Consider the following 14,436-nt stretch of genomic DNA (forward strand, 5'->3'; position numbering starts at 1 on the left):
TAATATATATTAAATATATATTAATTTACATATTTAACATCCTGGAAATCAGTAAGGCATAAATGTACAAGCAGAAGCAGGAAATCAGAGTCAGAAGAGATTAGGAGAAATAGAAATCCCTATTGATCATGAGGTGGGTGGAGGTGGGAGTTAATGCTGGATTTCCCATTATGTGGAGATGGCATTTGAATTATTTTACTCAAATTACAAGGGGCATGGTGGCCCTGGTAAGCAATAGGATTTGGAAGAGGACTTCCATAGGGTAGCACTTAGGTTTCCCAGGCACTTTCCCTGTTCCTTTAGACCTTCCTATTTGATCTCTGTCCTGAATAGGTGGCTAAGCTGGTTATAGCCTCTGAAGATACTATTGAGCATCAGAGTTGGTATAGCTGATATTGATGGAGGAGATTGCTCTTTTGCCCTTGGTCAATATTTGGAGCCTAGGCAGTTCATCACCAAGCCCTCCTGAGTCCACCTACGCACTCAATTAGCACTCTGCCATGACCTTAGATTATGTATGTATGTGTTAGTTGCTCAGTCGTGTTTGACTGTTTGCGACCCCATGGACTGTAGTCCACCAGGCTCCTCTGTCCATGGGATTCTCCAGGCAAGAATACTGGAGTGGGTAGCTAGTCCCTTCTCTAGGGGATCTTCCTGACCCAGGGACTGAACTCAGGTCTTCTGCATTACATGCAGATTCTTTACTGTCTGAGCCACCAAGGAAGCCCCTAGAGTACTGCCTTTCTCCTTTTCCCCTGAAATAAAGCAAATGATTGCCTATTTCCAGCACTGATTCTCCTGGTCTGTTCTCCAAGAAGCAGGCAGAGCCACCCTTCAAAAATGCAAACCTTGATCAGGTCACACTTGCTTCAAGGCTGCCCTAGCGCCCTCAGGTTAAAATTCAACCTGTCCCCCAATCCTGTTAGCTCTGGGCCTTGGCTACCTCTCAGCCGTAACCTCCACCCCTCCCTGCCCTCCTGCCTTTTTGCCTGGCTCTCCAATGAGTGACCCTTATCTGGAAGTCAGTGTTGGCATGACTGCCTATATTAGTTTCCTCTTACTGTTGTAACAAATTGCTGCAAATTTAATGTTTTAAAACAAGAAAAATGTATTTTCTTACATTTCTGGAGGCCAGAAGTCCAAACTGAGTCTTAATGAGTGAAAATCAAGGTGTTGGCAAAACTGATTCCTTTTGGCAGCTCCAGGGGGAGAATCTATTCTTTGCCTTTTCCTCTCCGAGTGTCCTTTCTCAGCTTCCTGGACTTGTGGATCCTTCCTTCCTCTTCAAAGAGCACTACTCCAGTGCTCCCGTCATCACATTTAGGTTCCCTTTTCTGCAGTCAAATCTTCCTCTGTCTCCCTTTTATAAGAACATTGCTGATTACATTGAAGGCCCATTTGGATAATCCAGGGTAACTGCTGCATCTCAAGGTCCTTAACTTAATTACATCCACAAAGTCCCTTTTGCTAAGTACTGAGTTTCAGGGTCGGGTAGAACTTGGATAGGTAACATGGTCCTTGGCACAAAGTAATCATTCAATAAAGAACTGTTAAGTGAATGAAAGGCAGTTGGATTCAAGATAAGGACATAGGGAGCTGGATATCTTTGGGGGCCATTATTCAGCCCACCACCACACCTTGAATCCCAGGATACAGTAAATGTATTAAACTTTCCCCTGGTTCCCACAGGATGCTATACTTTTCCAGCTGTAGCATCTGTTAAAATGCATATAATGATCTGTGAGGCAAGGACTTGTTATATACTCACCAATTCTCTTACCTCCTCTGAGAGCATAGGGAGACTACATTTCCCAGCCTCCTTTGTGCTTAAGTTGGGACCATGAGATGGAGTTCAGCTAACGGAATATGGTGGGAATGATGTGTGCCCCATTCAGCCATGGCCTTACGTTGCCTCCCTATATCCTTCTGTTCTTTCATTCACATGCATGGCTCCACTTGGTATCCACATGGCTTAGGGTAAATGATTTCAGGATGGTGGAGCTACATGATGGGAGGAACTGGGATTCCTAAGTCATCATTTACTACAGATCTTGGGCTTGTGTTTTCTAGCAGATGTCCTATCCTGACTAATAAATCTGCTCTCTTGTTTCTTTTCTTTACCAAAATATAGGCTGTATCTTATTTCCCCCCTGTCCCTAGCACAGTGCTTGGCACAAAGTGATCATTCAATAAAGGACTGTTAAGTGAATGAGCGGCAGTTGGATTCAAGATGGGGACACAGAGGGTTAGGTGACACTAGGGGGAAGTGTAATTGTCACTGTGAGAAATGAGGTCTGAACTGAAGCCATGACAATGGGGATGAAAGGAGAGGAAGGACCCCATATTTGTTTAGGAGGAGGGTCTGGCAGAATGTGGTGATTAACAGGACATGGACGTTGAGATAAAGGATGGCATCGAAGACCTTCCACTTTACCAGTATGGACACATGGCTGGACATCAATGCACTGAAATTTCAAATGTCCAAGTTCAGTTCAGTCTCTCAATCGTGTCTGACTCTTCGCGATCCCATGGACTTCAGCACGCCAGGCTTCCCTGTCCATCACTAACTCCTGGAGCTTGCTCAAACTCATGTCCATCGAGTTGGTGATGCCATCCAACCATCTCATCCTCTGTCATCCCCTTCTCACCGTGCCTTCAATCTTCCCCAGCATTAGGGTCTTTTCAACTGAGTCAGCTCTTTGCATCAGGTGACCAAAGTATTGGAGCTTCAGTTTCAGCATCAGTCCTTCCAATGAATATTCAGGACTGATTTCCTTTAGGATTGACTGATTTGATCTCCTTGCTGTCCAAGGGACTCTCAAGAGTCTTCTCCAACACCACAGTTCAAAAGCATCAATTCTTCGGCTCTGAATATGTAGGTGAAAACACAGCTCTCTGTGACTGTTGCTTCTCTGTGTGTATGTGTGTGTGTTAGTCACCTAGTTGTGTCTGACTCTTTGTGACCCTATGGACTGTAACCCACCAGGCTCCTCTGTCCATGGGATTCTCCAGGCAAGAATACAGAGTGGATTGCCATTTCCTTCTCCAGGGAATCTTCCTGAACCAGGGTGTGAACCTGGGTCTCCCGAATTGCAGGCAGATTCTTCACCATCTGAGCTATAGGCAAGTTCCTTCTGTTGCTTCTTTGTATATGTAAGTTTCTCCTTGAATATTGTTGGCTGGGCAAACTTGGTGATATGGAGATTTTGTTTGTTGGTTTTGGCTGTGCCACTTGGCACGTGAGATCTTAGGTCCCTGAGCAAGGAAGGAAATTGTGCCTGCTGCAGTGGAAGAATGGAGTTTTAACTGCTGGACCACCAGGAAATTCCTAGATACGGAGCTTTTTATTCTACTCCAGTTGGTAGTAATGGGATTTGAGATAAGTGGTGGTCTGAATGTTTGTATCCCTAACATACCCATAGGTAGAGATCAAAATGCTCAATGTGATGTATTAGAATGTGGGGTCTGTGGGAAGTGCTTAGGTCACAAGCCTGAAACCCTCACAATGGGAATATAGTTCTTATAAATAAGACCCCACAGGGAGCCCCTACCCCTTCTACCATGTGATGATACAATGAAAAGGTGCTAGCTATGAACAGGGAAGACGACTCTCACCAGAATGTGACCATGCCCCTGCCTTGATCTTGGACTCCCCAGCCTCCAGACTATGAGAAATAACTTTCTCTTGTCTAGAAACCATCCAATCTATGGTATTTCATTATAGGAGCCCAAACAGGGGCCTTCCCTCGTGGCTCAGTGGGAAAGAACACACCTGCCAATGCCAGAGACATAAGAGGCCCCAGGTTAATCCCTGGGTTGGAAAAATTCCCTGGAGAAGGAAATGGCAACCCACTCCAGTATTCTTGCCTGGGAAATCCCATGGGCAGAGGAGCCTGGTGGGCTACAGTCCATGGGGTCACAAAGAGTCAGATGAGACTTAGCGGCTAAACAATAACAAAGCCCAAACACACCAAGAGAGCTGATACAAAAAATGGCTACTGTCATTCACACATACTTGTGTGCAGGTCCCTCTTCAATGTGACTTTTCACAGCTTTTCCCATCAAGAGAAGAAGTCTGTTTCTCTAATCCCTTGAATAGGGACTGGTTTTATGGCTTGCTTTGAGCTAACAGAATGTGGCAGAAGTGATGGTGTGATTTTTCCAACCTGGGTTTCAACTGGGCTTTCATGCTTTCTCTCAAATTCTAGGAAGCCTGCCCAAACACCATGTGAAATGCCCTGGGCTAGCCTGATGGTGTATAATGAACCTCATGGGGTAGAGTGGACCTGACCCAGCTGAAAGCTGTCCCAGACCAACCAGCACCCCGGTGACCTGGCTGCTGCTGCTGCTAAGTTGCTTCAGTCATGTCCAACTCTGTGTGACCTCAGAGACGGCAGCCCACCAGGCTCCCCCATCCCTGGGATTCTCCAGGCAAGAACACTGGAGTGGGTTGCCATTTCCTTCTCCAATGCATGAAAGTGAAAAGTGAAAGTGAAGTCGCTCAGTCGTGTCCGACTCTCAGCGACCCCATGGACTGCAGCCTACCAGGCTCCTCCATCCATGGGATTTTCCAGGCAAGAGTACTGGAGTGGGGTGCCATCGCCTTCTCCGGTGACCTGGCAGTTAACAGCAAATCTGTGAGTGAGCCCAGCCAAGACCAGAAGAAACATCCATGAAGCCAACAAAAAAGTTTTCAATTCAGAGAACTATCAGCTAAACAAACATTACTTGTTTTAAGCCACTGTTTTGGGATAATTTGTTACATGTTAAAAACTGATACAATCTCACTTATAGGCATTTATCTGAGCAGAGACATATGGGCCTGGGGAGTATACAGTTGGGGCATTATCATCTAGTCTCAGTTGATTCCTAGGGATAAGCCTAGTTATTTTAATATAGCTAGCAGGAAAATTCATGACCCCCCAAACCTATTTTGGTTTCACAGTATGGTTGGAGGGACTTCAGTTATTCAGATACTTGCTTCAACCTACCACTTTACTTGTAAATGGAAGCTACTGTGATGTTTTAAAATTAGTCCCAGACTCTGGGATTTCATCTATAGTAAAATAACCAAAAATTGGGAAGGGTAGGTTTGCCAATTTTTCTCTGGTAGGAAATATTTTTTAAAATAACACACACATACACACTAAATGGGCTTCCCTTGTAGCTCAGACAGTAAAGAATCTGCTTGCAATGCAGGAGACCCAGATTTGATCCCTGGGTTGGGAAGATCCTTTGGAGAAGGGGATCACAACCCACTCCAGTATTCTTGCCTGAAGAATTCCATGGACAGAGGAGCCTGGCGGCGTACAGTTCATGGAGTGGCGAAGAATCAGATACAACTGAGTGACTAACAATTTCACTTTCACACACTAAATGGAAACTAATGTGGAGTAAGTCCAACATACTTTACTTTAGAAAGTAAATTGTAATACAAAAATAATATATAATATATAACATAATAATATACAACAATTAAAGTGTTATTTTGAACACTTATTTCATCAGTCTTACTTTTTCTCAGTTTTCTAAATGGCCCAGTGAAAACCTCAACACATATTGGTATTATTCTTCAGACTAGCTTTTGAGAACTACTCCCTGTCCCTCTGTTTTCTGGTTGCATTGCTAGGCATGCAGGATCTTAGTTCCCTGATCAGGGATAGAACCCATCCCTGCAGTGGAAGGGTGGCATCTTAACTACTGGATCACCAGGGAAGTCCTGAGAACTACTTTTAAAGAGCATCTACCAAAATTTTTCCTGCTAAATTTCTGAGAATGCTTAGATATATTTAACTTAAATTAACATTCTCAAATGTCACCACCTCTGGGAAGTCCTCCTTTTCCGTGTTGGTGGAGCTAAACATCATCTTCTAAGTTCCTGTAAGATGAGAAATGACCTCTGAGAAATGGAGCATTTCTTGCTATATCAGTAACCAAAGGATGTCACACTCATCAAGCATTGCAGCCTCCTTGGATGGTGAGTGGGTAAGCCCTGAAAGAACTCAGGAAGCAAAGAATACCTGCCATCTAGCAGCCATCAGATGGCAGCCACTCCCTACAGTGAGCCCTGAGGAACTCAGGATATGGAAACACAGGAAACTGGCCTATCAAAGGACCGATTTCAGTAAGCCAGATTCTTGCATATTCCCATACATAGAAAAGCGCGAAATTCCTTAACTTGGGATACCTGGTTTCAATTTACAATCATCTTTTAAGATTTAGACTATCTGCCTTTTTGCAAAACTTTACTATATAACCTACACCTAACGCTGCACCCATCCCCACCCCAGCTCCGCCCCCCACCCCCCAGGGTTACTTGAGATGTTGCCTCCTGGGCTTGAAGTCCTAAATTCCCATCAAATAAAACATAATTCTCAACTTTCAGGTTGTGAATATTTTTTAAGTCAACACCGCTGTTTCTGCTGGAGTTGCATTGCCTATATACTGGTTATGTAATCGGTGGGACCCTGTGTTCAAAAATCACTTGGAATTTCAAGAAGGCAACTGTAGAGCATTGAACGAAGCACGGGGCCTTCCCCAAGCATGGAGCCTTGTTGTAGGGCTACACAGACTGCATGCCCAGGAAGCCTGCCCTGCCTCTATATTCTATCTCGATCTGCAGATGTTGAGATCCTGAAAGCAAGACTCTTGTCTCAGTCATCTGTCTCCTTACTTCCGGGTGTAGTGCCTGACACACTGTGGACTTTTCAGATTTACTGTATTAAGTGATGGTTTCACTGCTAAGTGTGAAACTGAATAAAGGAAACCTCTTTTAAAATGGAGTCTGGAGGCCAGAAAGGGAAACTCTCAGGCACTACCACTTCATTAAACCACAGACCCCAACAGGAAGAGACATACCTTGCATTTCCGGAGGAAGGTGTCTCTCTTCCCTACCACCTCAGCCTGAGGAAGATTTTTCCCCGCCCAGCAACAGGCCCAGCCTATGAGAACTGTCCAAACTCAGCCAATAGGAAGCCAGCACCACCCTGGACTCTCTGGATCCTCCATGGTGACTTTTGCTGCATGGAGTGTGGTGCTACTGGTAAAGAACCCACCTGCCAATGCAGGAGACATAAGACACACAGGTCGATCCCTGGGTGGGAAAGATCCCCTGAAGGAGGAAACAGCAACCTACTCTAGTATTCTTGCCTGGAGACTCCCATGGACAGAGGGACATGGAAGGTTACTTTGTCTGCTGGACTTAGATAGAACGTTTGCTTATTCCACATTGCAATTCTCTGATATTCACAAACTAACCCATTTTGCTGGTAAAATAAGTGGCAGTGTTATTTTCAAAGTCAACATCAGGTTACATTCACTGTGCTTTTTATCACTCTACACAAAGTATGGAGTGTGTGTTACAGGTCTGAGGAGAGGTACCGTTCTTATCCCCCCATTTATAGGTGAGGAAACTAAGGCTTAGAAAGCTGAGATGATTTGAGATCATCAAACTCATTTGAGAAACTGCTGGCATTTAAACATAAGCAAGATTCAGTGTTTTTTTTTTTTTTGCCCCCAGGGGATGTTTTGTAAACAGTTTTTGGTTGTCGTCCTGGGAGGTGGGCTTCTTTGATGGCTCAGATGATAAAGAATCTGCCTGCAATGCAGGCAACCTGAGTTCAGTCCTTGCGACGGGAAGATGTCCTGGTGAAGGAAATGGCAAGCCACTCCAGTATTCTTGCCTGGAGAATTCCATGCACAGAGGAGCCTGGCGGGCTATATAGTCCATGGGGTCCTGAAGAGCTGTGCACAACTGAGGGACTAACACTTTCACTTCTCAACTGGGGGGTACTTTTGACATCCAGGGGGTAGAATCCAGGGATGCTGCTAAACATCCTACAGAGAGTTAAATAACCATTCCAGTCATCAGTGCTGAAGCTGAGAAACTCTGTCCTGATACCAAAGGCCACGTTTCCTCAATTCTGGTTTTCAGTACCAGACACTTCGTATTCTTTTTATTTGTATTTTATTAATAAAATTTTTATTATATTTATTACTTTTCTTAAATTGACTTTAAGTTGATATACTTGAAAGGACTACACCTGAAACACTGAAGCCATGTGTTTGATGTGACATCATTTTTTTCCTGATATACATTGAAATAAATATGTCAGTGAAAAGATGTGGCCTGCATATCAGTAAACAAAGGATGTTGCCACCATCAAGCCACTATAGCTGCCCATTGCCAAGCTTTTAGCCATGGCATTGACCTGCAAGGGTGCCCCCAGAGGGAATTCGGGATTCAGAAAAGCAGGATACTGGCCCCAGACAGCTGAGGTGCACATCGAATGAATGATTTCAGTGAGCCCAGACTTTGCCAAAACCTTGGCTCCCTGTCCACTGATGCCAAATAGAAATACGGAGAGAGAGTTTGGAGGAAATAGGAAAGAGTAGCTTTATTACCTTTGCCAGGGGAAAGGAAAACAGCAGGCTAGTGCCTCAAGAACTGTGCTCCCTCTTTCTCGGGAATAGGGAGAGGTTTTATATCCTTCTGAAGGTCTTGCATTTTTTTTTTTCTTGCAAAGTTTCAAAGTGGCTATAGCTGGCATTAGACAACTCACAGCCGGGTCTTATGTCCCTGAAGTTATCGGCCCATGACCTGCATGTAGGGGGAAGTATGACAGGTGCAGAGCATCATCTATATGGAGAAAGAGAGTAATTAGCTTTGTGAAGGACAAATCCAGCTACAAGTGTTTGTTTGTTTGTAGTAACAGCTAAAGAATAACCAAGGTTGTTTAACTCTTGTAGGCCGGTTTGACTAGTATGTACCAAAGGCTGTTCACCCATTTCTGTTTTTGCTGCAACAAATGCCCCTCTGTTAGTTAATCCCTCTGTATCAGTGGAGGAAACGAAACAGGTATCATTCCTGTCTGGCTGAAGACTAAAACTTCAGTTTTGCTCCATTTGACAAATATCAGCTGCCTGGCCCAAGGGCCCATTTATCTCCTACATCAAGAGTCTTGTATTTTCCCAGACACAGAAAGGCACTAAATTCATTAACTTGAGATATCTGATTTTCTTTAATTAACAGTAATTTTTTTATGCTCCAATTGTTGCAGAAACCAGTAATTGAAACACCAAGAACTCAGGTTTATTACTCCATCGGGCCCAGAGGAGTTAACACTCCAAGCTCTGAGCCCTGAACAAAGGGATTACAGAATTTTTATAGACAGACTATAGTGGGTAACACTAGCTACTAATAGGCTGTGCATATGAAACCCCTTAGTTTAAACTAGGCTGGTTTAAACTAAGGGGTTTCATGTGCACGCGGGAATAGCAGTCAAGATGGGGAGGGGGATGCCTGACTTTCACATGGACAGGGATGATTAAGCAGGATTGCAGGGGCTGGGCATTTGCAAAGAGCAGGACAAGGGTGAGTGAGATAAGCTCCAGTTCCTAGTGTTGTAAGTCCCTACTTTCTGAAACTACGTGACCTACGTGATCCAGACTTTGCAAGCAGCAAGCTGAGTTACAGAGCCAGGAGGAGCAGGAGGTTATGTAAAATTTTAACTTTTCCTCTTCACGATAACCTGGCCTTTGTTGCAAAACTCCTGTATATCCAGCTTCGCTCCTTACCTCTTCGGAGCAGTCCCTCAGAGTGAGCTGAGAGTCTAGTTTTTCTGTCTTCCTGACTTGAAGTCCTTAGAATGTCCGCCAAATAAAATGTAATTCTCAACTTTTTAGGTTGTGCGTTTTTTCCAGCCAACAAATATAAAACTATTAAAAAAAAAATCTTTGTTGGGGGGACTTCCCTAGTGGTCCAGGGTTTAAGACTCCTTGCTTCCACTGTAGGGGGCATGGGTTGACGCCTAGTAGGGGAACTAATCGGAGAAGGCAATGGCACCCTACTCTGGTACTCTTGCCTGGAGAGTCCCATGGATGGAGGAGCCTGGTAGGCTGCAGTCTATGGGGTCGCTAAGAGTCGGACACGACTGAGCGACTTCACTTTCACTTTTCACTTTCATGCATTAGAGAAGGAAATGGCAACCCACTCCAGTGTTCTTGCCTAGAGAATCCCAGGGACAGGGCAGCCTGGTGGGCTGCCGTCTATGGGGTCGCACAGAGTCGGACATGACTGAAGCGACTTAGCAGCAGCAACAGCAGCAGCAGGGGAACTAAGATCCCATGTGCCCCATGGTGGGTTCAAAAAATAAAAATAAGTAAATAAAAATATGCCCAAGTCACTTAAAAAATTCAAAAAATGATAATGTTGCAAATATATTCAATTTCTGAACTGTTCTTTTAAATATTATGTTCATGGGATGTGTTTTCATCAATTACTACTAATTTTTACTGAAAATAAATCTATGTCACTTTTTCTGCCTGTTAAATGCATGGATCACAGTTAACATTGTTTTGTTTTCTGAATTTAAATAAAAATATATTAAATAAAAAAAATCTTTGTTGGAGTACCGCCAAAAATCATCTCACACACTACCTCCTATCTGAGAGAACTGTATAGCAGACCTACTTTTCTTCTTCTAATAAAACTTCTTATCTTTTCAGAACAAGGGAATAAAATATATCATTTCAGTATTTTACTTGAAACTGGCAGGGTGTTAGCTACACTTTGGCTTCTGTTGGAGGTCATAGAGAGGATGTGACTTGAGAGCTAGACCTGGGCAATGAGAGGCTCCTGATTCTCCTTGGCCCTTGAAATGTACATTCCAGCCACTTTCCCCACACTAGAAGCTGTTCCAAGGATGCAAAAGTCTAAATAAAAGGTTAAGACTGGCAGACGGGTGCAGATCTATTCCTTCTGCAGCCACTCAAGACAAACTCATCTGTAAGTTCTCTTGTTTATTAATCCTGCTAATCTGAAGTGGCTGCTTCTTTCTCCTGTCTTCTCTCTTTGGAGATGGGCCAGTTTGGAATTTCACCTAGGAAGTTCCCTGAGGATTTAAACCAATAGCTTCTGTTTCAGTGCTTTTTATTTTTTTTCTTTCTCATGGCTAACAGTTGCTTAGAGACTACTTTGAAACCCCAAGGCACTGGATGAGGAAAATTAACAAAGAACTCCTGGGAGGGAGGACCACTGCACAAATCATCTGATTTGCTGAGCTGCTTCTGGACGTGGGTTACAAGTCCTGGTAAGTGAGCATTCTTCATTACAAGTCCTGGTAAGTGAACATCCTTCGTTACAACGCTACCTCCACTAATTTTTGCGGGGAGGGGTAGGGGGTGGGGTGGGGCACAAATACATTCTGGATGCTGCACACACTGCAGCCCGACAGCAGTAAGGCTGGAGCAAATGAGATTCTTCTTCAGATATTAAAAGCCCCTGTGTTGTAAATAATAATGTCATCATCTCTTTCACAGAAAGCACTTTCATTAAGAGCTACGTTTTAATTTCAACATATTTGCATGAATTCATTCGGGTAGTGGTACGGGGTGGCGTTTAATAACGATTTTTCATCTTCCATGAACTTGCCAGGTGTTTCATTAGTAAGTTTACAAACGCGCCCCACCCCTCATCCCCAGAAGCCCTGAAAGAAATATCTTCTCAATCACATGTTCCGAATGGGGGCACTTACCCAATAATCACACATCTGGTAGAAAGTAGTGAATCTATTTCCTGAGTTGACATACCCAGAGGAAATTGACTTTTTTCCCTCTGAGGAGTAAAACGAAGATGACTCCCCTCTCCTCTAAGTATTTTTCCAATTCTTAGGAAATAGGCTTGGGCAGTATTCCAGGGGATACTGACAGCCACAGCAGGCGGGAGCAGGAAGGGAATTTGGTTGGGGCAAAGCTTACAGGGCTTCAGGTTTGAATCTGGCAAATAAGCCACGCAGAGTGGATTAGGTCTGCTTCTTCCCAAAGCCATTCCCTGCACTCTCTTTGTCACAAACAGGGGGCAGTCTCTGTTAATTAAAGCCGGCAGCAGCCTCCAGAGCCCGTCTCCTCTGAGGATCCGACTTAGATGTCCTGGTGACAGGCAATATTTTGCAGAGATTGGAGGCTGCTTCTGAAATGGACTTTTCAGTCTAGATTTCGTCTCTTTTTGCTAAGCTTTTTCTTTTTTCTTTTTTTTAATCAAATTTAGGAATGCCTTCAAACCTATTTTGCAGAAAGGTATCTGTGATCCAGCCTTCTGTCTGGGTCTTGCCCTCATCCCTCAGCCCTGATGCTTGCCGGGAAGTGTCACATGGGGTGCAGTGGGGTAGGATGGCGGGAGACCTGGAATTAGGGGCCGGGCGCTCTGCATCCAGCTCTGCATTTCCCATCTGCTGGCTGTGTGACCTGGACAAAGCCCTTAACCTCTCTGAGCCTCAACTTCCTGGACTAAAGCAAATGTGTTGGAGCAGCCTTTCTCAATTCTGAATTCTCATGTGAAAATATTCCAAACCCTCTGCATGTCTATCTCAGCCCTAATAGTTCCTTTCCTCTCTTAAAGACAGGGTGTTGCATAAAAGATCTTAAATTAGTTCACTAATTAGCCTTTAGGTATTTTGGGGGGCTTCCCCAGTGGCTCAGTGGTAAAGAACCCGCTTGCCAATGCAGGAGACTGGAGTTTCATCCCTGGTCTAGGATAATCCCCTGGAGGAGGAAATGTCAACCCACTCCCATATTCTTGCCTGGGAAATCCATGGACAGAGGAGCCTGGTGGGCTACAGTCTTTGGGCAAGCGTTGGACATGACTTAGCGACTAAACAACAACAACATATTTTTAAAAGTGTTTCCCACATCCACATTGTTCTAGATGCTGGGGGACTCTTGCCAGAGTCAGCCTTTTCTGGCCTGGGCTTTAGATTTCAATGTGGTATGACAGTAAAAAAAAAAAAAGAAATAATAATATACTGCCAACTGGATGGAGAGTGTGGAGGCCTATTTTAGGAAGGCGCTACCTGCAGTGGTTAGAACACAGGCGCCTGAGTCAAATTTCTTGGGTCAAATGTCAACAGCAGCACTTCTTTGCTATGTTTCCTTGGGCACCTGGTTTAATTGCTTTGGGCCTCAGTCTCTCCCTCTGTTGTGTGGGGCTTGGAAAGATTACCTAACAGGGGGGAGTTAAATGAGATCAGTCACTCAATGGTTCAGCAGATATTCCCAGATTGTCTGCTAGAGATGCGAGGCACTGCTTTAAGTATCATGAGGAGGTGATTTTACACAAGCAAGCTTAGTGGGTATGTTATAGGCACTGGATAAATGTCAGCTGTGGTCAGCTCACACACCAATGCCTGCGTTTGCAGAGATTCATACTGTGGTGGTGGGTGTGGGTGGACATAGGTGTGGGTGGACGCTGTCTTGTTTTGGGGATCTTGTTCTGATGAACAGGAGTTCAGGCTAGGCAATCTCATGCCTTGTCCTGAGGGTTTTGGGATATAACACAGTTGATAATTCATTGATTCTTCCAGGGCTGGTTCACTCCTGGGTATGGCTCTATCAATATGGCCCTGGTGTGTTTTTGTTGGAATCGGGTCATTCTCTGCTAGTCTTTAGCGGGAGAGAGTAGGTGACCATTTCTTCAAAGAGAAGGCTTCTTCAAAGCCAAACCCCCTCTCATGCTGAGAAAATTTGCAAAACAGTCCCATTAAAACCCCATGATTTTTCAATTAAGGAGACCCCCACCCTAGTATGTCACCTTCTCTGTGGCCCAACCTCTTGATTCTTCGGAAATGCCCTGAGAAGCCCTTGACTGCAGCCAAATGGAGAAGAGGGGTGATGGAAACATTTGCCTGCAAATCGCCTAGCCGACTGCAAAGTGTATACTTAGTTAATGCAATTAAAAAACAAAACGCAGGGGCGTGTGGGGATCTAAATTTGGTGTAGCAGCTTTGGTACAATTCTTGTTTTAGGGGCTCCTGGAGTCAAATTCAAGCCGAGGAGAGGAAGAAGTGGGAGAAATGGGAGAGGGCCGACGGCTGGCTGGAATCGGCTGATGTGAGCTAGGGCAGATTTGGAAACACTGACGACGGGAGACTTGGAGCCGAGGAAGCAAGGCCGGGTTCGGCAGCTCCGGTGAGGATATCCGGGGTGGTGGTGGTGGGAGTCGGTGGGGACAGGGGCCAGCCGGCTCCCGGAGAACGATACGCGAGGGCTGCAGGTACCGGAGGGCGGCCGAGTCTGGGCGCCCAGGCCTTGCGCTGCACCAGATCTGGGCGCGCAGAGGAGGCGCCGCGGTGTGGCCCTCCTGTGGAGCGCGGGGAAGGCGGCCTCGGCGAAGAGGGACCAAGTAGCAGGTCCAGGGGCCTGGGAGAGCGTCCCAAGGAAAGACGTTCTGGGGCCACGTCATCGCCTCACCTTCCCTGCGTTTCTTTGACTTTAGTTCATCCCGAGCCCCTCTCCCGGGGGTGCCTACGCCGGGCCCAGGCTCCCTCCCAGCTCTGCCTTGGTCCTCGCCTGGGCCCCGGGAGTCCACCCAGCCGGGGGTGGCGGGGGCGGGAGAGCCTCGGGTTGGAGGGCATGGCCCGGGAAAGGGCCAGGCAGCCCCCG

Source organism: Bison bison, unplaced genomic scaffold (assembly GCF_000754665.1).
Source record: "Bison bison bison isolate TAMUID 2011002044 unplaced genomic scaffold, Bison_UMD1.0 scf7180017864293, whole genome shotgun sequence".
NCBI lineage: Eukaryota > Metazoa > Chordata > Mammalia > Artiodactyla > Bovidae > Bison > Bison bison.